This window comes from Oncorhynchus gorbuscha, linkage group LG18 (assembly GCF_021184085.1).
Source record: "Oncorhynchus gorbuscha isolate QuinsamMale2020 ecotype Even-year linkage group LG18, OgorEven_v1.0, whole genome shotgun sequence".
Classification (NCBI taxonomy): Eukaryota; Metazoa; Chordata; class Actinopteri; order Salmoniformes; family Salmonidae; genus Oncorhynchus; species Oncorhynchus gorbuscha.
The window spans coordinates 46566173-46590009 of NC_060190.1; the positions used below are offsets into that span (position 1 = coordinate 46566173).

At 45.5% G+C, this 23837-nt stretch overlaps 1 protein-coding gene across 1 annotated transcript in view; it reads left to right on the forward strand.

The window, feature by feature from the left end:
* The first annotated feature begins 15354 nt into the window (after positions 1-15354).
* LOC124002509 (collagen alpha-1(VII) chain-like) overlaps positions 15355-23837 on the forward strand; it is a 53216-nt gene continuing 44733 nt past the window's right edge. Inside the window, exon 1 of the mRNA XM_046309955.1 lies at positions 15355-15739. The gene's annotated coding sequence lies outside the window, so the exon portion shown is untranslated. The remainder of the gene's footprint in view (positions 15740-23837) is intronic.

Genomic DNA, 23837 nt, shown 5'->3' on the forward strand with positions numbered 1-23837 from the left:
CTCTTCTCTTGAGGTCGTCCAGAAAAACTTTGCTTCTTCCCCTTCTACCTACTCCCCTACTACCTCAGCAGAGACCAAGAATACTAGCCTTTTAAGATCATAATACCTCCCAGTGTCAGAGATTCCCTCAGGCAGACAGTCAAGATCAGGACTAAACTGATTATGGGGATCAGGAGATATTTCTGAGCTGGGGAGTCATTTGAAACACTGTGTCAGTAGGATTTGCTCCCTGTCAACAGTATGCACTCATACACGTACACATTGACACACAACACACACGGTCGCTCACACAATGGTTTGTTTATAGAGGGGAAAGGGAAAATGGTCTGTAATAAAGTTTTCGGAGTAAAAAGGACTACCTGTTTTGTTAACCTTTCCTCACTCTACCGCCATGCGCACTCTTACACCTTGATATCCACCTGAGACAGGTATGTAAGCGTAACCCATGTGCAAACAGTAAAAGAAAAAGAGGGAGAAGAGAGACATCTGTCAAAGAGAGGGAGGACAGGGAGAAGTGAAAGTACAAAGAGATCACAAATGAATGAGACCAACCCTCTGTCGCACTGCTTTCCTCTCTCCACCTGGAGGAGCACAAAGGGATCCACCAGAATCTCAGTGTTCTACTTGGTTGTGATGTTTATGTTTTTTGCAAGTACCTAACAATGCCTCCACAGTACACAGAATGAACAGAATGAATTGCAGTTATTAGACTACAGGTGACAAAACCACTAGAATGTTTTTTTCTGAGAACATCAAACTCTTCTTCAAACTTCACATCACATCCTTTCTTCCTTTCTCATGCCTTTGATCAAGGACTATAGGCAATTGATGACTCTGTTCTGGACAGTGCTTCAAATCCTTATTCCTAGAGAGTCGGCATCCTCCTCCCTGTGAATCCTATTTTGTAAGATCTTGCCAAAGGAATTATTCCATCCTCGATGGACAATTAAGTTATATTCTATATATTCTATTCTCTCTAAGCACCCTCTCCCAGCAATACTCTCTCCCCTGCCCTACTCCCTCCCAAATTCCCTCGGATGGGGAACTGGTATCGGGCCCCTAAACCTCCTGGATCCATAAGGAACTACAGAGAAGGATGACATCATGCCTCCAGATTATGGCTTTTGCAAGGGATGATTTACAACGCGACACACCACACTCAGAACATCTACATTGCAACTGGGAGCACCGCACTCTATCTGATCCCCCTATCCCCCATGGAGCAGTGACTCGGCTGCATGGCGTAAATGTATTCAAAATGGCCTCCCTTAGTCAAAGGTAACCAACCCTACTTTTCTGTCTGTTATTTGGTCAACAGCTGGCATGCAGTATCGAACACACACATATTACGCTCTGTCACGTTCACTACCTCTCCTGCGCTCGACATGACCAGTCTACTAAACACCAGTCCTGGTAACCCATCTTTACACACACCTGGCAACCATCATTATGCACACCTGCATCTTATTATCATTAGTCACACCTGGACTTCAGTACTCCCTTGATTACTTACTCCCTTTATATAGCACTCTTTTGTTGTCAGTCATCAGGTACAGTAGTATTGTATTCTGTTGCCTCTTTTTCGATTCCTTCTAAACATTCTCTATTTTGTATCCATCCTGCCTGATCTGTCCTCCTGTCTTCTTCATATATCCTGCCTGATCTGTCCCCCTGTCTTCTTCATACATCCTGCCTGATCTGTCCTCCTGTCTTCTTCATGCATCCTGCCTGATCTGTCCTCCTGTCTTTTTCATATATCCTGCCTGATCTGTCTCCATGTCTTCTTCTTACATCCTGCCTGATCTGTCCTCCTGTCTTCTTCATGCATCCTGCCTGATCTGTCCTCCTGTCTTCTTCATGCATCCTGCCTGATCTGTCCTCCTGTATTCTTCATGCATCCTGCCTGATCTGTCCTCCTGTATTCTTCATACATCCTGCCTGATCTGTCCTCCTGTCTTCTTCATACATCCTGCCTGATCTGTCCTCCTGTCTTCTTCATACATCCTGCCTGATCTGTCTCCATGTCTTCTTCTTACATCCTGCCTGATCTGTCCTCCTGTCTTCTTCATGCATCCTGCCTGATCTGTCCTCCTGTATTCTTCATGCATCCTGCCTGATCTGTCCTCCTGTATTCTTCATACATCCTGCCTGATCTGTCCTCCTGTCTTCATCCTGCCTGATCTGTCCTCCTGTATTCTTCTGTCCCGCCTCTCCTGTCTTCTTCTGATTCTTCATACATCCTGCCTGATCTGTCCTCCTGTCTTCTTCATACATCCTGCCTGATCTGTCCTCCTGTCTTCTTCACACATCCTGCCTGATCTGTCCTCCTGTCTTCTTCACACATCCTGCCTGATCTGTCTTCTTCATACATCCTGCCTGATCTGTCCTCCTGTCTTCTTCATACATCCTGCCTGATCTGTCCTCCTGTCTTCTTCACACATCCTCGGTTAGAGGATGTTGGTAAATAGAGGAAAAACCCTGACAATAACCCCTTTCTATTGCTCTATTATTGTCCTAGAAGTACACAATGTACTGACACATCAAGTTGCCCATCACATAAGAACAATGAATTGACTAAATGGTCAGGAATGCTAAACCACAAAGCTGGGCCATATATTGTACACAGGTTCTGTGACCCATTTTCACCATCTTCCCTAACATCTTCCTTACACTCTCGAATTGTTAACTTTTTGGTAGCACCAACTGGTAAGACACTTCTGGAGGGTGATCACATGTGCTAGCAAAGCTGAGGTCCTGGGTTCAAGCCTCGGTGTTAGCCGAATCTGGAGGAAGTGGTACTCACTAAGCATGCAGCGTGACGTCCTTTACTTAAGGGATAATTGTTTAAAATGTTTTTATTTAACCTTTATTTAACTAGGCAAGTCAGTTAAGAACAAATTCTTATTTACAATGACAGTCTACCAAAAGGCCTCCTGCGGGGACGGAGGCCTGGGATTAAAATACATAAATAAATACAGGACAAAACACACATCACAACAAGAAAGACAACACAACACTACATACAAAGAGACTGCAGACAACAAAATAGCAAGACAGTAACACATGACAACACAGCATGGTAGCAACACAACATAACAACAACATGGTACCAACACAACATGGTAGCAGCACATAACATGGTACAAACATTATTAGGCATAGTCAACAGCACAAAGGTCAAGAAGGTAGAGAAAACAATACATCACACAAAGCAGCCACAACTGCCAGTAAGAGTGTCCATGATTAAATCTTTGAATGAAGAGATTGAGATAAAACTGTCCAGTTTGAGTGTTTGTTGCAGCTCGTTCCAGTCGCTAGCTGCAGCGAACTGAAAAGAGGAGCGACCAGGCATGTGTGTGCTTTGGGGACCTTTAACAGAATGTGACTGGCAGAACGGGTGTTGTATGGGGAGGATGAGGGCTGCAGTAGATTTCTCACATAGGAGGGAGTGAGGCCTAAGAGGGTTTTTATAAATAAGCATCAACCAGTGGGTCTTGCGACGGGTGTACAGAGATGACCAGTTTACAGAGGAGTAGAGAGTGCAGTGATGTGTCCTATAATGAGCATTGGTGGCAAATCTGATGGCCGAATGGTAAAGAAGCAGCTCGAGAGCATCCTTACCTGCTGATCTATAAATGATGTCTAGCATGGGTAGGATGGTCATCTGAATCCAGGTTAGTTTGGCAGCTGGGGTGAAAGAGGAGCGATTAGGATAGAGGAAACCAAGTCTAGATTTAACGTTAGCCTGCAGCTGTGATATGTGCTGAGAGAAGGACAATGCACCGTCTAGCCATACTCCCAAGTACTTATATGAGGTGACTACCTCAAGCTCTAAACCCTCAGAGGTATAATAACATCTGTGGGCAGTGGGGCATTCTTCTTACCAAACCACATTACCTTTGTTTTGGAGGTGTTTAGAACAAGGTTACGGGTAAAGAAAGCTTGTTGGACACTAAGAAAGCTTTGTTGTAGAGCATTAGAACGCCTTAGAAGCCGGTGTTTGGAGAATATATTCGCACAAGTATTGTTAGGCCCGAGAAGAAGTTGAGAGCTGGCAAACCATGTCAATATATCCTCCAAACACCGGCTTCGAGGGCATTATCACCTTTGTACAATGGATTACCAACTAACAACAGTAGCTGCATTTGCACTTGTTTAAGCTGTTTTCTAGTGACTTTTATAAGCTAATGAGGCGCGATTTCACCTTACATACAACATGTGCTCTCTTGTCAGGACACTGTTGTTCAGGGGAGCTAGCCAACAACACAGCTAACACAATCACTTCAAACTGAAGCTGTAAAACACTGCAAACTAGCTGCACGTTTAATTTGATCTTTATTACATTTTTACTGTGTAGTTCAAGTTTATAAATTGCTTGGCTAGGCTGATGAGACAGTGGATTGCGCAGTCAGATGGAACAGAGTAAGTAGGCATTCTAACGTCATAGATTTAGCCAGTGATAACTTGTAGAATAGACACGGACTAGAATGTTGTTTTAACCAATCAGCATTTAGGATTAAAGCCACCCGTTGTATAAATATGCATAAAGAAGCATGACTTGGGTCAGTGACTGTATGACTGGTAGGGTTTAGGGAGGCAGAGTGCTAACCACAGTATACCCAGTCAATTCCCTTGTTCCTGTCTCCTCTTCCCACCACAACTTAAAGCAGAAGCATCAGTAGAACATGGAGAGAGTCCTGGACTGGAATGTGTTTTGGTTGTGGTTTTAGATTTGTTGACTGCTTCAAGAGAGTCAGAGCTTCACATCTGCCTAGCACAGTTTCCCCTTCTTTACTGACACACACACAGGCATACACACCCACACACACCTATAGTATACCTTGCATAGATTTTAAACCAGGGTCAAAAATAGAAGGCACTGTAAATCTATACAGCATGCCAAGACAGTAATGGCATTTTTTACCCCCTCACTGATATGCTTAAACATGCACGTCTGTCAACTGAGAACTCACGCTACTTTGACCCATGTCAACCCCACCCAAAACATACTAAGCACTAGTAAGAATACACCTACCAAGTTCTTACTGCACAGTCATGAAAACAAAACAGAATGACAGGCAATGATCTACTGTTTTATAATCTTCTTCTTCCTCCTCCCATGCACCCGCCTCTATGAAATGTTTTCTTCCCTTCCGAACAAGCTACGGTGGGCTGTATTATTGGCCTGCTGTGTATTATTGGCCTGTGTTGATTCAGATGTTAAATGAACTCTGTAAGTGTTAAATTAACACCCATTGGTGTAAATTAACCCCTGTGTTGGTGTTAATAACCAGTGTTAAACCAAAACCACACCCATCATTATCATATTTCCGAGCATACTCTATTGAAGGTAGATTTTTAAAATTATTTGTTTCAACATCTATGTTTCTGCATCGATTAATTCACCTTATGTTACTGAATTATAAATAACATACATTTTTCTAAACAAATCCAATCTGTTACTTTGACTTATGGCACCGTATTACTGAAATGGATGTTCCAGTTTAGATGGTTTAGGTAGTCTCATATCTCAGTCTTCCCAACCCGACAGTCATTCTGAATCCCTTTTCTACTCTGGTTTCTCTTCATTAAACACAACCCTGCATGGTGGATATTTTCTGGGGTTGTGTCCCTCTCTCTCTCTCTCTCTCTCTCTCTACCTTCTCTCACTAACCTTTTCTTTGGACAGACCAGATGGCAGCAACGGTACCAGTGGCTTGACCACTGCTGACGCGGTCTCTCTGTTCCATCGGACAAGGCCGAAACCTGACTCCACGGACCATCCAGAAACAGAAGCGGACCGGCTGCCTGAGGAAGAGACGACAGACTGCAGGCTTTGAGTAAAGTGTAAAGTGCTTGTGAGGCAAGCCTTATTTCCTCTACCCTTGGCCTGCAGCTCTCCTCCCCTGCCTTTCTTTTTTCCTATCTGCCCTCCAACGGCCACCACCGACCAGAACAGGACCAGCTGACCAGCAATCACCAGGCGCAGACCAACAGAAGTAGTGACCAGACCAGACACCATGCGAACCAGATGCGTGGCGGAAGGACCAAAGACCATAACCAAAACCACCATCTCCCACCTGAGCAAGATGTCCATAATGAACCCAGGAGTGACGCACCGCTACAACGTGGTGTGGCTGACACTAGTCCCCTAAGAGGAGGCTGCCAGGGACGGAGCCGCCAATCGCCGGAGCGCAGAAGCAGCAGCAGAAGCAGCACCAGGAGCAGCAGCAGCAACAGCAACAACCACCAGACCAGAAACCATGACCCGCCTGGAATTTAGCAGGGAAGTCCTCCAGAGAGGTATGGGCTTTGTGCCGTCTGATATGACTTGCCTGGTGAAACCCCCAGGGACACAGCAATCATTTGAAGCCAGTTTAAAGACCGCCAATACAAATTTAAAGAAGAAGAAGTAATTCTGAATGCAGGTTGCAGGTGAATAAACATTTCAAATGTTGGATATCCCCACGCTTGCTGGAAATTCAATTACACTTTGCAAACCAGCATGTTTAGTGGCGACTCATCATTCAGGGGGGTTGCCTATTTTGCATGTTATTTTTGCATCAACATGTGTCACATATTATGCTATATTGTATTTACCTCGCCACCATGGCCTTTTATTGCCTTTGCCTGTTATGCAGGTGAATGAGGACCCAAAAGCGACTTGGCGAAAACAGAGTTTTTAATCCAGTAAAGTAACTTTACAATCAAAAGGCATAATTCTACTCGTAATGACGAGAACAGACTGGAGACTTGATCAAGAACTGCAGGTTGCCTCGGGAAGGCACTTGAACGTAGCAGACTCAGACACCTGCTCACCACGCAGCATCTGAGGGAAACACGACACGACAGGGCGATACATAGACACAGCACGGTGAACAATAGACAAGGATCCGACAGGGCAGGAACGGAAAACAAGGAGAGAAATAGGGACTCTAATCAGGGAAAAGGATCGGGAACAGGTGTGGGAAGACTAAATGATTGATTAGGGGAATAGGAACAGCTGGGAGCAGGAACGGAACGATAGAGAGAAGAGAGAGAGGAAGGGAGAGAGAAAAAGGGGAACGAACCTAAAAAGACCAGCAGGGGGAAAATGAACAGAGGGAAAAGCAAAATGACAAGACAATCTAAGACAAAACATGACAGTACCCCCCACTCACCGAGCGCCTCCTGGCGCACTCGAGAGGAATCCTGGCGGCAACGGAGGAAATCATCAATAAGTGAACGGTCCAGCACGTCCCGAGACGGAACCCAACTCCTCTCCTCAGGACCGTAACCCTCCCAATCCACTAAGTATTGGTGACCCCGTCCCCGAGAACGCATGTCCATGATCCTACGTACCTTGTAAATAGGTGCGCTCTCGACAAGGACGGGAGGGGGGAGGGAAGACGAACGGGGGTGCGAAGAAAGGGCTTGACACAGGAGACATGGAAGACAGGATGGACGCGACGAAGATGTCGCGGAAGAAGCAGTCGCACAGCGACAGGATTGACGACCTGGGAGACACGGAACGGACCAATGAACCGCGGAGTCAACTTACGAGAAGCTGTCGTAAGAGGAAGGTTGCGAGTGGAAAGCCACACTCTCTGGCCGCAACAATACCTTGGACTCTTAATCCTGCGTTTATTGGCGGCTCTCACAGTCTGTGCCCTGTAACGGCAAAGTGCAGACCTCACCCTCCTCCAGGTGCGCTCACAACGTTGGACAAACGCTTGAGCGGAGGGAACGCTGGACTCGGCAAGCTGGGATGAGAACAGAGGAGGCTGGTAACCCAGACTACTCTGAAACGGAGATAACCCGGTAGCAGACGAAGGAAGCGAGTTGTGAGCGTATTCTGCCCAGGGGAGCTGTTCTGCCCAAGACGCAGGGTTTCTGAAAGAAAGGCTGCGTAGTATGCGACCAATCGTCTGATTGGCCCTCTCTGCTTGACCGTTAGACTGGGGATGAAACCCGGAAGAGAGACTGACGGACGCACCAATCAAACGACAGAACTCCCTCCAAAACTGTGACGTGAATTGCGGGCCTCTGTCTGAAACGGCGTCTAACGGGAGGCCATGAATTCTGAACACATTCTCGATGATGATTTGTGCCGTCTCCTTAGCGGAAGGAAGTTTAGCGAGGGGAATGAAATGTGCCGCCTTAGAGAACCTATCGACAACCGTAAGAATCACAGTCTTCCCCGCAGACAAAGGCAGACCGGTAATGAAGTCTAGGGCGATGTGAGACCATGGTCGAGAAGGAATGGGGAGCGGTCTGAGACGACCGGCAGGAGGAGAGTTACCCGACTTAGTCTGCGCGCAGTCCGAACAAGCAGCCACGAAACGGCGCGTGTCACGCTCCTGAGTCGGCCACCAAAAGCGCTGGCGAATAGACGCAAGAGTGCCTCGAACACCGGGATGACCAGCTAACTTGGCAGAGTGAGCCCACTGAAGAACAGCCAGACGAGTGGAAACAGGAACGAAAAGGAGGTTACTAGGACAAGCGCGCGGCGACGCAGTGTGCGTGAGTGCTTGCTTAACCTGTCTTTCAATTCCCCAGACTGTCAACCCGACAACACGCCCATAAGGAAGAATCCCTCGGGATCAGTAGAAGCCACAGAAGAACTAAACAGACGGGATAAGGCATCAGGCTTGGTGTTTTTGCTACCCGGACGGTAAGAAATCACAAACTCGAAACGAGCGAAAAACAACGCCCAACGAGCTTGACGGGCATTAAGTCGTTTGGCAGAACGGATGTACTCAAGGTTCTTATGGTCTGTCCAAACGACAAAAGGAACGGTCGCCCCCTCCAACCACTGTCGCCATTCGCCTAGGGCTAAGCGGATGGCGAGCAGTTCGCGGTTACCCACATCATAGTTGCGCTCAGATGGCGACAGGCGATGAGAAAATAAGCGCAAGGATGAACCTTATCGTCAGACTGGAAGCGCTGGGATAGAATGGCTCCCACGCCTACCTCTGAAGCGTCAACCTCGACAATGAATTGTCTAGTGACGTCAGGAGTAACGAGGATAGGAGCGGACGTAAAACGTTCTTTTAGAAGATCAAAAGCTCCCTGGGCGGAACCGGACCACTTAAAACACGTCTTGACAGAAGTAAGAGCTGTGAGAGGGGCAGCAACTTGACCGAAATTACGAATGAAACGCCGATAGAAATTAGCGAAACCTAAAAAGCGCTGCAACTCGACACGTGACCTTGGAACGGGCCAATCACTGACAGCTTGGACCTTAGCGGAATCCATCTGAATGCCTTCAGCGGAAATAACGGAACCGAGAAAAGTAACGGAGGAGACATGAAAAGAGCACTTCTCAGCCTTCACGTAGAGACAATTCTCTAAAAGGCGCTGTAGAACACGTCGAACGTGCTGAACATGAATCTCGAGTGACGGTGAAAAAATCAGGATATCGTCAAGATAGACAAAAACAAAGATGTTCAGCATGTCTCTCAGAACATCATTAACTAATGCCTGAAAAACAGCTGGCGCATTGGCGAGACCAAACGGCAGAACCCGGTACTCAAAATGCCCTAACGGAGTGTTAAACGCCGTTTTCCACTCATCCCCCTCTCTGATGCGCACGAGATGGTAAGCGTTACGAAGGTCCAACTTAGTAAAGCACCTGGCTCCCTGCAGAATCTCGAAGGCTGATGACATAAGGGGAAGCGGATAACGATTCTTAACCGTTATGTCATTCAGCCCTCGATAATCCACGCAGGGGCGCAGAGTACCGTCCTTCTTCTTAACAAAAAGAACCCCGCCCCGGCCGGAGAGGAAGAAGGCACTATGGTACCGGCGTCAAGAGACACAGATAAATAATCCTCGAGAGCCTTACGTTCGGGAGCCGACAGAGAGTATAGTCTACCCCGAGGAGGAGTGGTCCCCGGAAGGAGATCAATACTACAATCATACGACCGGTGAGGAGGAAGGGAGTTGGCTCGGGACCGACTGAAGACCGTGCGCAGATCATGATATTCCTCCGGCACTCCTGTCAAATCGCCAGGTTCCTCCTGAGAAGTGGGGACAGAAGAAATGGGAGGGATGGCAGACATTAAACACTTCACATGACAAGAAACGTTCCAGGATAGGATAGAATTACTAGACCAATTAATAGAAGGATTATGACATACTAGCCAGGGATGACCCAAAACAACAGGTGTAAAAGGTGAACGAAAAATCAAAAAAGAAATAGTCTCACTGTGGTTACCAGATACTGTGAGAGTTAAAGGTAGTGTCTCAAATCTGATACTGGGAAGATGACTACCATCTAAGGCAAACATGGGCGTAGGCTTGTCTAACTGTCTGAAAGGAATGTCATGTTTCCGAGCCCATGCTTCGTCCATGAAACAACCCTCAGCCCCAGAGTCAATCAAGGCACTGCATGTAGCACCCGAACCGGTCCAGCGTAGATGGACCGACATAGTAGTACAGGATCTAGATGAAGAGACCTGAGTAGTAGCGCTCACCAGTAGCCCTCCGCTTACTGATGAGCTCTGGCCTTTACTGGACATGAATTGACAAAATGTCCATCAAATCCGCAATAGAGGCACAGGCGGTTGGTGATCCTCCGTTCCCTCTCCTTGTTCGAGATGCGAATACCTCCCAGCTGCATGGGCTCAGTCTCTGAGCCAGAGGAGGGAGATGGTTGCGATGCGGAGCAGGGAAACACCGTTGACGCGAGCTCTCTTCCACGAGCTTGGTGACGAAGATCTACCCGTCGTTCTATGCGGATGGCGAGAGCAATCAAAGAGTCCACACTGGAAGGAACCTCCCGAGAGAGAATCTCATCTTTGACCACTGTGTGGAGTCCCTCCAGAAAACGAGCGAGCAGCGCCGGCTCGTTCCAGTCACTAGAGGCAGCAAGAGTGCGAAACTCTATAGAGTAATCCGTTATGGATCGATCACCTTGGCATAGGGAAGCCAGGGCCCTAGAAGCCTCCCTACCAAAAACTGAACGGTCAAAAACCCGAATCATCTCCTCTTTAAAGTTCTGGTAATTGTTAGAACAATCAGCCCTTGCCTCCCAGATAGCTGTGCCCCACTCTCGAGCCCGGCCAGTAAGGAGTGAAATGACGTAAGCAACCCGAGCTCTCTCGCTAGAGTATGTGTTGGGTTGAGAGAGAACACAATATCACACTGGGTGAGAAAGGAGCGGCACTCCGTGGGCTGCCCGGAGTAGCAAGGTGGGTTATTAACCCTAGGTTCCGGAGGCTCGGCAGGCCAGGATGTAACAGGTGGCACGAGACGAAGACTCTGGAACTGTCCAGAGAGGTCGGAAACCTGAGCGGCCAGGTTCTCCACGGCATGGCGAGCAGCAGACAATTCCTGCTCGTGTCTGCCGAGCATGGCTCCTTGGATCTCGACGGCAGTGTTACGAGCATCTGTAGTCGCTGGGTCCATTCCTTGGTCGGATCCTTCTGTTATGCAGGTGAATGAGGACCCAAAAGCGACTTGGCGAAAACAGAGTTTTTAATCCAGTAAAGTAACTTTACAATCAAAAGGCATAATTCTACTCGTAATGACGAGAACAGACTGGAGACTTGATCAAGAACTGCAGGTTGCCTCGGGAAGGCACTTGAACGTAGCAGACTCAGACACCTGCTCACCACGCAGCATCTGAGGGAAACACGACACGACAGGGCGATACATAGACACAGCACGGTGAACAATAGACAAGGATCCGACAGGGCAGGAACGGAAAACAAGGAGAGAAATAGGGACTCTAATCAGGGAAAAGGATCGGGAACAGGTGTGGGAAGACTAAATGATTGATTAGGGGAATAGGAACAGCTGGGAGCAGGAACGGAACGATAGAGAGAAGAGAGAGAGGAAGGGAGAGAGAAAAAGGGGAACGAACCTAAAAAGACCAGCAGGGGGAAAATGAACAGAGGGAAAAGCAAAATGACAAGACAATCTAAGACAAAACATGACATTACCTCCCTTATCTCACCTCATTTGCTCACATTGTATATAGACTTATCTTTCTACTTTATTATTGACTGTATGTTTGTTTTACTCCGTGTGTAACTCTGTGTTGTTGTATGTGTCGAACTGCTTTGCTTTATCTTGGCCAGGTCGCAATTGTAAATGAGAACTTGTTCTCAACTTGCCTACCTGGTTAAATAAAGATGAAATAAAAAAATAAAATAAACATATCAGTTTACCAACAATGTAAAAAATAGATAAAAAATAATTGAGTTCATAAAGCCTCCATACAAATATACTCTCTTTTTTGCTTTCTTGAGTAAAGCAAATCCAAAATGCAGGTGTTTCAACCTAGATCAGTGCTTTCTGTGGTGGTGGGGCAGCCAGCGGAAAATACGGAGCGTAGGGGTTGGTAATGTTCTCTATTTGCGCCATGATTGGCTTAGTGTTCTGTCACTCGTGGGGACACTACATCACTGCCAAATCTAAGAGTAGAGCTCAAAAATTCAAGCCCCTTGGGTGATGCCATAGAGTTACATCAGAAGTGCCCATCCAAGAAGGCTCAAGGTCATTGACCACAGATATAATAACTTCAAATCACATTATATCTACAGTAGCTTTGATTGGCTTTGATTGGACACATACTTTCAAAATCTTAGCTATCAGTCATCAGTCATCATGATGAATCAAGTCGAAAATCTACTGGCGAATCGTTTTTAATCCTTGTCATATGAAGAGAAATAATAGATAAATAGATAGATAATAATAATAGATAGATCGTTTTTAATCCTTGTCATATGAAGAGAAATTATAGATAAATGTATCGGTGCTCATCGGCCATTGGACATTGTGTGTGTGTGTGGTCCCAATTCTGGGTTTAAGGGTCTATTTCCAAGCTTTAAATTATAAACATTCAACATTGGCCAAGCTGTCAATCCATCAGGATTTCTGTCACACTCAAAACAACTTAACTCGGAACTGTGAAATCTGACTTTAGTGAGTTCAACACAACTGGGAACTTGGGTGATTGTGGAGGCCAGGTCATCTGATGCAGCACTCCATCACTCCCTTTCTTGGTCAAATAGCCCTTACACAGCCTGGAGGTGTGTTGGGTCATTGTCCTGTTGAAAAACAAAAGATAGTCCCACTAAGTCCAAACCAGATGGGATGGTGTATCGCTGCAGAATGCTGTGGTAGCCATGCTGGTTAAGTGTGCCTTGAATTCTAGATAAATCACTGACAGTGTCACCAGCAAAGCACCCCCACAGCACCCCCACACCATCACACCTCCTCCTCCATGCTTCACGGTGGGAACCACACATGCGGAGATCATCTGTTCACCTACTCTGCATCTCACAAAGACTACTACTACTACCTACTCTGTGTCTCACACTGCGGTTGGAATCAAAGATCTCCAATTTGGACTCATCAGAACAAAGGACAGATTTCCACCGGTCTAATGTCCATTGCTCGTGTTTCTTGGCCCAATCAAGTCTCTTCTTCTTACTGGTGTCCTTTAGTAGTGTTTTTTTTACAGCAATTTGATCATGATTTGGCCTGATTCACAGTCTCCTCTGAACAGTTGATGTTGAGATGTGTCTGTTACTTGAACTCTGTGAAGCATTTATTTTGGCTGCAATTTTTGAGGCTGGTAACTCTAACTCTGGGTCTTCTTTTCCTGTGGAGGTCCTCACGAGAGCCAGTTTCATCATAGCACTTAATGGTTTTTGCAACTGCACTTGAAGAAGCTTTCAAAGAGGGCCTCCCGGTGGCGCAGTGGTCTAAGGCACTGCATCGCAGTGCTAACTATGCCACCAGAGATTCTGGGTTTGAGCCCAGGCTCTGTCGCAGCCGGCTGTGGCCCGGGAGGTCCATGGGGCGATGCACAATTGGCCCAGTGTTGTTAGGGAGAGCTTGGCTGGCAGGGATATCCTAGTGGGATACACCAGTGACCCCTGTGGCGGGCAGTGTGCACTGACCAGGTCGCCAGGCCCACAGTGTTTCCTCTGACACATTGGTGTGGCTGGCTTCTGGATTGGATGTGGATTGTGGCTAGGTTGGGTTGTGTTTCAGAGGATGCATGGCTCTCGACCTTCACCTCTCCTGAGTCTGTACAGGAGTTGCAGTGAGACAAGACTGTAACTACTACCAATTGTGGAGGAAAACGGGGTAAAAAAAATAATAAACTGACTGACCTTCATGTCTTAAAGTAAGTAATTTATTTTTGCTTATTTGAGCTGTTCTTGCCAAAATATGGACTTGGTCTTTTACCAAATAGGGCAATTTTTGAAATGTTTATTTAACCTTTATTTAACTATGCAAGTCAGTTAGGAACGGATTCTTATTTACAATGACGGCCTACCCCGGCCAAACCCTAACCCGGACGACGCTGGGCCAATTGTGCGCCACCCTATCTTCTGTATACCACCCCTACCTTGTCACAACACAACTAATTGGCTCAAGAACGAAAAATAATTTCCACAATGAACTTTTAACAAGGCACACCTGTTAATTGAAATGGATTCCAGGTGACTACCTCATGGAGCTGGTTGAGAGAATGCCAAGGGTTTGCAAAGCTGTCATCAAGAAGAATTTCAAATATAAAATATATTTTGATTTGTTTAACATAGTTTTGATGTTTTAACTATTATTCTACAATATAGAAAATAGTAAAAATAAAGAAAAACCCTTGAATGAGTAGGTGTGTCCAAACTTTTGACTGGTACTGTATGTATACTGTAGCTAAGAAAGTAATACTAAGTGTAGTAAGCTGTTAGCAGCCAATGTGCCTCACCCTAATAATTTTGTCTATTTACCCCTCTTCTTTCATTGTCTGCTTATATGGCCCCTTTATTTATCCTACGGTTCTGACTTGGTGTACAGGGAGAACACTGTAAGAATGGCCCATGTTCTGAATTCTGTCACTGTACTTTTCAAAAGTGCTGAAGAAATCTCAATTGTCCATAGATTATTTTTTTAAAGGCAGCAAAGGAGGCTGAATTAACTGTTTTGCTGTAAGACAAGGCTCTGCTGATAGCCAGGTGTACAGTAGCAGTGGTAAAGTGTTGGGACTGCTGTTGGGACTCTGCTGTTGGGACAGTTTTATGTAGACCCTAACAGTTTGTGGGCACCGTTTGTTACCGTTACAGTGCAATTCATGTATTGTTTAGTGTTGTGCTGTGTAGTGGCTTTGCTGGCATTTTATGCCCCACTGAGATTTACATGCTAAAATCGCCTCTGGTTATTTCATAGTTTTGATGTCTTCACTATTATTCTACAATGTAGAAAATAGTCCAAATAAAGAAAAACCCTTGAATGAGTAGGTGTGTACAAACTTTTGACTGTTACTGTATCTCTTATTCCAATGTAAAGGGTTTGGTATAGAGGCAAATATTTCATCAACGCACGAGGTCTTCGCGCCATTGGCTGCTGCTGATGAGGGCGGGTAGAGCGTGCGAACCCCAGCTCCGGACTGTGAGGGAGCGAGAAAAGTGAGACAAAAAAAAGGAAAACGAGGGAATTGCTCAGGACTCTCGTTCAAGCATCCGAACAAATCTGTCCTCCCAGTGCTGCAGTTTCTGCCCAATTTGAGCCATCCAATCTGCCTGTGTTACAGCTAAACTAAACACGACACTGACTATCTTTTCGTGGGACCTGGCATGCGCCACGGGACGCTTCGTAAACTTTGTGCAGCAGAGGAGGCTATCTGACAACGGACTGGAGTGACAGAGTGAATATACAGTTTGCCTATTAATTTACTAACTCGCAGTAGACGTGGAGGAAGAACGGGGAGACGGTGGATTATTATGCAACAAGTGGAAAGGTGAGTGAGGACTTGGAAGGTTGCCAGGTGAGGTCGTTGCGGTCCGTTGTGAGCTCGGATGCTGCGGCTGAGAGGTTCGGGACATGCATTACGCATGGTTCTTACTCACTTAATAAAAGTGCTACCGTTTCTGTGGTGCATGCTTATTTGGTTTACTCATGTCTGCTCTAGCCCGGTGGTGTTTAAACACAGAAATATATGCCTATGTCAATCAATCAACCACAAATCACCAGTCTCCCTGAGGCAAAAGCACTTGAACAAGACCAGACAACTGATTTGCTGTTTACTTGTCAAATGATTTAAATTGTACATTTTTTATTTCATATATTTTTTTTAATTCAAATTTATTCGGATCCCATTAGCTTTTGCCGAGGCAGCAACTATTCTTCCTGGTGTGCAAAATGCTGGCTAATTGTTTTGAAATCAGGTTTTTGATACAGTCAGACTACACTGTCAAACCAAGTGTTGAGGATCTGAAAACATAACTAAAAACCTGTCTGTAACACTTTTTGAAGGCATCAAGGCATTTAGAATGTAAATGAAAACACGTAAGTGTTTAGATTGCTGTAACACTTTTAAACACACTCATATATGTATTCAGCACAAGGTGGTTAGGTTAAACACTAAACACTGGGGGTGTTGTTTTAACACTGTAGGGTGTAAAGCCGTAAAGGCAAGTTTCTAATGATTAAATGCACTCTAAACGGGATGATTGGAAATTAAACACACTGGTGTTTAAAATCTGAACACTTGGGAGATAAAGGTATTTATCCTTTCCTGGTTGGAAAGTATTTATCCTTTTATCCTTTCCTGGTTGGAAACTGACTGGAAAAAGCTGACTATCATGTTTAATCTTGCATTCTAAGCGAATGTGTTTAAGATGAGAACACTTATTGGCAAATCTAAATGCCTAAAGTTTAAGTTTTAAACACTGACGTTTAGGTTATAAACGTGTCACATGTTTCATGGTTTTACAGTGTAGGCTACTTCTATTGCTTCACAGTCTCAGACACACTCAAATTGTAGCCTTCGGGGTAAGCATATCTCATTACCTCAGCATCCAGCATCAGAATGCTGAAATCACCTGGTTCATTAGATTTTATAATCCGAAGAAGAAAAAAGATGAGTTTGAAACACAGAGAGAGTAAGTGAATAGGTTTTTATGCACCTGGCCTGACCTCTTAGAGAAGAGAGAAGAACCTTCTAAAAGCAGGCATTGGGTCATGGGTCATTTCACAAAATTAGTCCCTTTGATATTTTCAATGTAGACTCAGTGAAATGATGTTGCCACGAGCAGCACTGTAGGTATTGAGATGAGCGAAATGTAAGACTTCGCTCTCACACACAGTATCTGCGTATGTGCACTGGTTCGTATGTGCACTGGTTCGCTTCACACTGTTACAGTGTGGTAGCCAGAGAACCAAAACAGTGGCGAAGTTGAGCCTTGCGCTTTAACGCTATTAGTTGTTGCGGAAATTTACCCACTATGCTGTATACTTTCTGCATCAACGTCATATCACAGAGTCTACCTTTGAGTAGAAAATGTACACCAATATTGCCGTACCACGCAGTGATGCAATTGCCGTAGCAGGCAGTGATGCAACCGGTCAGGATGCTCTCGGTGTTGCAGCTGTAGAACCTTTTGAGGATCTCAGGACCCATGCCAAATCTATTTAGTTTCCTGAGGGGGAATAGGCTTTGTCGTGCCCTCTTCACAACTGTCTTGGTGTGTTTGGACCAATCTAGTTTGTTGTTGATGTCTTGGTTACGTTGAGGGATAGGTTGTTATTCTGGCACCACCCGGTCAGGTCTCTGACCTCCTCCCTATAGGCTGTCATGTCGGTGATCAGGCCTACCACTGTTGTGTCGTCAGCAAACTTAATGATAGTGTTGGAGTCGTGCCTTGCCATGCAGTCGCGGGTGAACAGGGAGTAGAGGAGGGGACTGAGCACACACCCCTGGGGAGCTCCAGTGTTGAGGATCAGCGTGGCAGATGTGTTGCTACTTACCCTCATCACCTGGGGGCGGCCTGTCAGGAAGTCCATGATCCAGTTGCAGAGGGAGGTGTTTAGTCCCAGGATCCTTAGCTTCGTGATGAGCTTTGAGGGTACTATGGTGTAGAACGCTGAGCTGTAGTCAATGAACAGCATTCTCACATAGGTGTTCCTTTTGTATAGGGGGGAAAGGGCAGTGTGGAGTGCAATAGAGATTGCATCATCTGTGTTTCTGTTTGGGCGCTATGCAAATTGGAGTGGGTCTAGGGTTTCTGGGATAATGGTGTTGATGTGAGCCATTACCAGCCTTTCAAAGCACTTCATGGCTACGGACTTGAGTGCTACGGGTCTGTAGTCATTTAGGCAGGTTACCTTTGTGTTCTTGGGCACAGGGACTATGGTGGTCTGCTTGAAGCATGTTGGTATTACAGACTCAATCAGGGACATGTTTGCCTGTTTGATGGTTCGTCGCAGGGCATAGCGGGATTTCTTGTAAACTTCCGGGTTAGAGTCCCGCAACTTGAAAGCGGCTGCTCTACCCTTTAGCGGTATGGGGTATGTACGTACAGTCACTGTGGGGACGACGTCCTCAATGCACTTATTGATAAAGCCAGTGACTGAAGTGGTGTATTCCTCAATATCATAGGAAGAATCCCGGAACATGTTCCAGTCTGTGATAGCAAAGCAGTCCTGTAGTTTAGCATCTGCTTCATCTGACCATGTTTTTATAGACCGAGTCACTGATGCTTCCTGCTTTAGTTTTTGCTTGTAAGCATGAATCAGGAGGATAGTTGTGGTCAGATTTACCAAATGGAGTGCGAGGGAGAGCTTTGTACGCGTCTCTGTGTGTGGAGTACAGGTGGTCTAGATGTTTTTTCCCTCTGGTTGCACATTTGACATGTTGATAGAGATTTGGTAGAACTGATTTAAGTTTCCCTGCATTAAAGTCTCCGGCCACTAGGAGCGCCGCCTCTGGGTGAATAGTTTCCTGTTTGTTTATTTCCTTATACAGCTGACTGAATGCAGTCTTAGTGCCAGCATCTGTCTGTGGTGGTAAATTAACAGCCACGAAAAGTATAGCTGAGAACTCACTAGGCATGTAGTGTGGCCTGCAGTTTATTGCAATATACTCTACTTCAGGCGAGCAAAATCTAGAGACTTCCTTAGATTTTGTGCACCAGCTGTTGTTTAAAAATATGCACAGACTGCCCCTCCTCATCTTACCGGAGGGTGCTGTTCTATCCTGACGGTGCAGCGTGTACGTCCTGACCGTAGTTCCTTTTGTATGTCTCTATTTTAGTTTGGTCAGAGCGTGAGTTGGGGTGAGCATTCTATGTTTTTGTTCTAGGTTTTGTATTTCTGGTTTTGACCTGGTATGGTTCCCAATCAGAGGCAGCTGTCAATTGTTGTCTCTGGTTGAGAACCATACTTAGGTAGCATGTTTTCCCACTATGAGGAGTGGGTAGTTATTTTCTGGTTAGTGTTTGTTGCACCTGTCAGAACTGTTCGTTTATCGGTTTTGTTCGTGTATTCATTCTTGATTCAAAGTATTATGAATACATACCACACTGCACTTTGGTCCTCCTTTCCTTCCACCAACGAAAATCGTTACACCCGCTAGCTGAATATCCATGTCGTCATTCAGCCACAATTCCGTGAAGCATAGTATATTACCGTTTTTGATGTCCCGTTGGTAGGATATTCGTGATCTTACCTAGTTTATTGTCTAATGATTGCACGTTGGCGAGTAATATTGACGGTAAAGGCAGCATTCCTAGTTGTCTTCTGCGGGTCCGGACGAGGCATCCAGCTCTTTGCCCTCTGCGTCGCTTCCTTTTGTGAATAATTGGGATGTCTGCCCTGTTGGGTGTTTGGAGAATGTCGTGTGAGTCCTGCTTGCTGCTGTTGTTGTTGTTGTTGAAGAAATCTTTGTCTAATCCGAGGTGAGTGATCACTGTCCTGATATCCAGAAGCTCTTTTCTTCCATAAGATGTGGTTGCAGAAACATTATATACAAAATAATTTACAAATATCGCGAAAACCCCCACATAATAGCACAATTGGTTAGGAGACCGTAAAACGGCGGCCATCTCCTCCGGCGCCATTTTCAGTTGCCCTTTAATATAGATCACATGGACAATTTAATTAATCCGTTTTTTTATATGAATAAAGACATGCTAAAGGGCCGAAATTCAGAATTTCTGCCCCTCTGTGCACTCTCTGTGACATCTCTGAAGATTTTAACCCACTTGACCCCAACATTTCTTCAAGTTTAATTGTAAAGCCCGAGGTATTTTGTTGCTTTGACGAAGTCATTTCAAAGTTATTTATTTAATATGATTCAAACTGTCCCTCATTTTAGGGTCACCCCTTTTACTTGAACTGAACTATTGTTTTAATTTGGTGAAACTGTTCCTCTTTAAAAACAACAAAATGAAGAAACATTGAATCTCTAATAGTCAAATCATCATAGTGTAAAAGCAGGTAAGCTGGTTCTACTCTTTTTGGCAATTTTCTGGTGTTTTTTGGTGGAAAACTAAATGGGTCGAGCATAACACGTCAACCCCGTTACCATGTATAGACAGGCTAGAAATGTTTGAACTACTACATTTTTGGGGGGTGAAGTTTGCATTCAATTGCCCATCCCTGTTGCATAAAACCAGCTTTGAATGTTAAAATTAAGTTACATTTTTAAATTAAATCCCACCAACTCATTTCGTGGAACAACCCTCCTGTTCATTTAAAAGAACTGGATGTCTTTGATCAAGTATCAGCCTATGTTCTTTCTACATTGGTATCGTATTCTGTGGCATACAGTTACTGTGAATATAGAGTAGGTGCGGTGTTCGACTCAGGTGATGACATAAGCGTTGACTTTGTCTGCTTGGCGACATTAGATATTTCACACTTTGTGTAAAAGTCTTAAAAATAAGATATTTCACACTGAAGAGCTTTATGTGTCTACCCATGTTAGGAACTGGTGCCACTGGTGTTTATTTCAAGAGGTTTATTTCCAAAGGTCCATTTAAATGTTATTTTGAAATAAATTGTAGCCATTTGATATCAGGCTGGCGACAATGCAGCGGGCCCACCCCACCCTATTTAAGTAATAGTAGGGAAAACTACAGCCAGGCCTATATGCTGGCAGATAGTTGTTCTCAGGTGGTCTCATTTTCCCCATGCTATTCTCTTTGATGTGCTGGAATGGAACAGTGCAGGAATCTTAGCTGTTGTAGCTTATACTCCAAACTATCTGCAATATCCATGTACTGTATGTCGTGACTGAAATTGTTGTCAGGATTTTGCAGGAAGTTTGGAGTATATCAAAAACAGCTAGGATTCCTACGCTGTTTCATTCCACCACATCAAAGAGACTAGCATGGGGGAAGTGTGATGAGTCAGAAAGCACCAGTTAGTTACCACCACCACCCTGCCCCTGGCAGCGGTTTAACAATGTCAGAGGAAGCCTCAGCATCAGCCACCACATCCCACCCCACACCTGCCTGCCCGGGTTGAGCCACACTGGCCCATCTGAGAACAACTCTGCCAACATCCTGTTGTTTCCCCTGCTATTATCTGACACTGGCATGCTACCATGACAAATATGGCGACCAGATCCCAATGAGACAACTTTAATTTGCTGTGCAAAGCCCCTCCTCTCCCTCTGTTTTTCCCCTCATCTCTCTTTCATTTTTTCTCACTCTCTTTCTCCCTGCTATGTTCTTTTCTCCTCAATTTTTTTCTGTCTGTCTGTCTGTCTGTCTGTCTGTCTGTCTGTCTGTCTGTCTGTCTGTCTGTCTGTCTGTCTGTCTGTCTGTCTGTCTGTCTGTCTGTCTGTCTGTCTGTCTGTCTGTCTGTCTGTCTGTCTGTCTGTCTGTCTGTCTGTCTGTCTGTCTGTCTGTCTGTCTGTCTGTCTGTCTGTCTGTCTGTCTGTCTGTCTGTCTGTCTGTCTGTCTGTCTGTCTGTCTGTCTGTCTGTCTGTCTGTCTGTCTGTCTGTCTGTCTGTCTGTCTGTCTGTCTGGCTGGCTGGCTGGCTGGCTGGCTGGCTGGCTGGCTGTCTCATTCCATCCCTTTCTGTGAGCTGTTATGAATTAAGCGGTCATCTGTATCAATGGTTTCAATCGTGTGTTCCATTCCCTGGGAAACTTCTGTCTTTGCTGTGGGTTTCTGCCTTTTGCTGTTTTTTTTAACCTCCCAGTGCCACAGCGACAGACTGAAAAGTCCCCCCTTCTCTGAATTGTCTTTATTTCCTCCTCACCTTCTCTCAATAATCACTTTCCTGTCTCTCCCTTCCTCTCAGACTTCACTTTCACCCCTCTATCCTTCTTTTTCATCCATTCATTCTGCTACTCCTCATCCATGGTTTGTTTGCTGCTCATGGCGTGCCACTTTCCTGGGCTGTGTTGTGTAGAGACCTGGACAGTTACCAAGCGTGTCATCTGTGGAAGGGAAGACTGCTGTTGGTTACTGTCTGTTTGCTGTGTTAGTCCATGTTGGTGTTGTCAGGGAGCTGATTCTCTATTGTCTTCAGAGAGTTTCAGAATAGAAATGAAGTAAAGCTGAGGTAGTGTAAGGTATTTATAAAGGTTGGGGAGGTCTAGACATACGGTAGTATAGAAATGATCTGACTCTTGTGTGGGTTTAGTGTTAGATAGCTGACTCTTAAGTGGTCATTAATGTCTCATGGAAAATGAACAGGACAAAGGCTATAATCTAGACAGGAAAGAGTCTCTTTGTATGTTTGCCTCGGGCTTCTCTCTCCTTCTCTGTGTCTATGTGGCGAAAGTGACTCATGACTTTCTTATAGATGTTCTCACAGCGAGCCAGGTGAAGATGCACCAGAGGCAGGGAAACTTGCAGAGCTTAAAGAAACCTAAACATTTCTTACAGTGAAAAGTCTTCATGTTTGGAGACAAGTTCATGAGGTCCCTGACATTTCATCTGCTACATCTTGTAATCCCCAGGGGCATGTTGGGAGCTTGTGCAAACAGGGTTACGGACTTCTCAAAGACAATTGATCAAAATGGAGTCTCTTTGTTTAGTTTGGCTGATAAGAGAGCGTGGACATGACCGAGCTTGATGCTGTAGTGCGTTCCCTGATAGTCGGAACTAGGAAACTGATACATTTCCAACCTGGTAATTCGTTGAACGCGGCACGTGTTTAACTACAACCAGTTAGCAAGTCGGACATTTCAGAGTTCCGATATGCACTTTAATGGGGCATTACCATGGAGGTCACTGACTGGGTTGTCTGTCCTTTTCTTGACTTCAGGCATGTACTGTAGGACTATACAGTAGAGTTCCTCTTTAACGTGACTCCCATTATAAAATCGGACAAATGCTGTGTTACCCAGTGTACAGTAGACTGTACAGAACACTTAGGCCTACACGACATCTCACCGGTGAGTAAAATAGTGTGATAATTGACTACGACATTTCCCCCCCCTGTCCCCCTCCCCTCTGTCCCCCTCTGTCCCTGTGTTGATGTCACGCCAAGGGAACCTTGCTGTTACACAACAGTCCTCTCTGTCACTCCAGGCGAATGGCATCTCTCACCAACTGTAACACTGCCATTTCACAGCTGCTCTCTTGGGAGAAAGTACAGTGTGTGTTCACTGTCTCCTTACTTTCCTTCCATCTCTTCCTTTCTCCCTTAGCTACTCTTTCCTTTTCTTGTTCATTTCTTTCTATCTCTCACTCAGACCCTCTCATTCTCTTTCCCCTGCCCCTCTCTCTCTCTCTCTCTCTCTCTCTCTCTCTCTCTCTCTCTCTCTCTCTCTCTCTCTCTCTCTCTCCTCTCTCTCTCTCTCTCTCTCTCTCTCTCTCTCTCTCTCTCTCTCTCTCTCTCTCTGTCTCTCTCTCTCTCTCACACACACACACCCCGCCTCTCCATCAATGACTATGTATGGAACACAGCTCAATCAGTCAGTGGTCTATTAGGTCACCCCAGGGCAGCAGTGTCATTGTTACAAAAGGGAAGACCTTATGACCTCAGTGCTATGCTTCATACCCCAGGTGGGTTACAGTGGGTGTGGTCATACACAGGTGTGAAAGCTGCTCCCGGAATGTGCTAATGCTGCGTTCATAACCATGTGGGAAGGTGG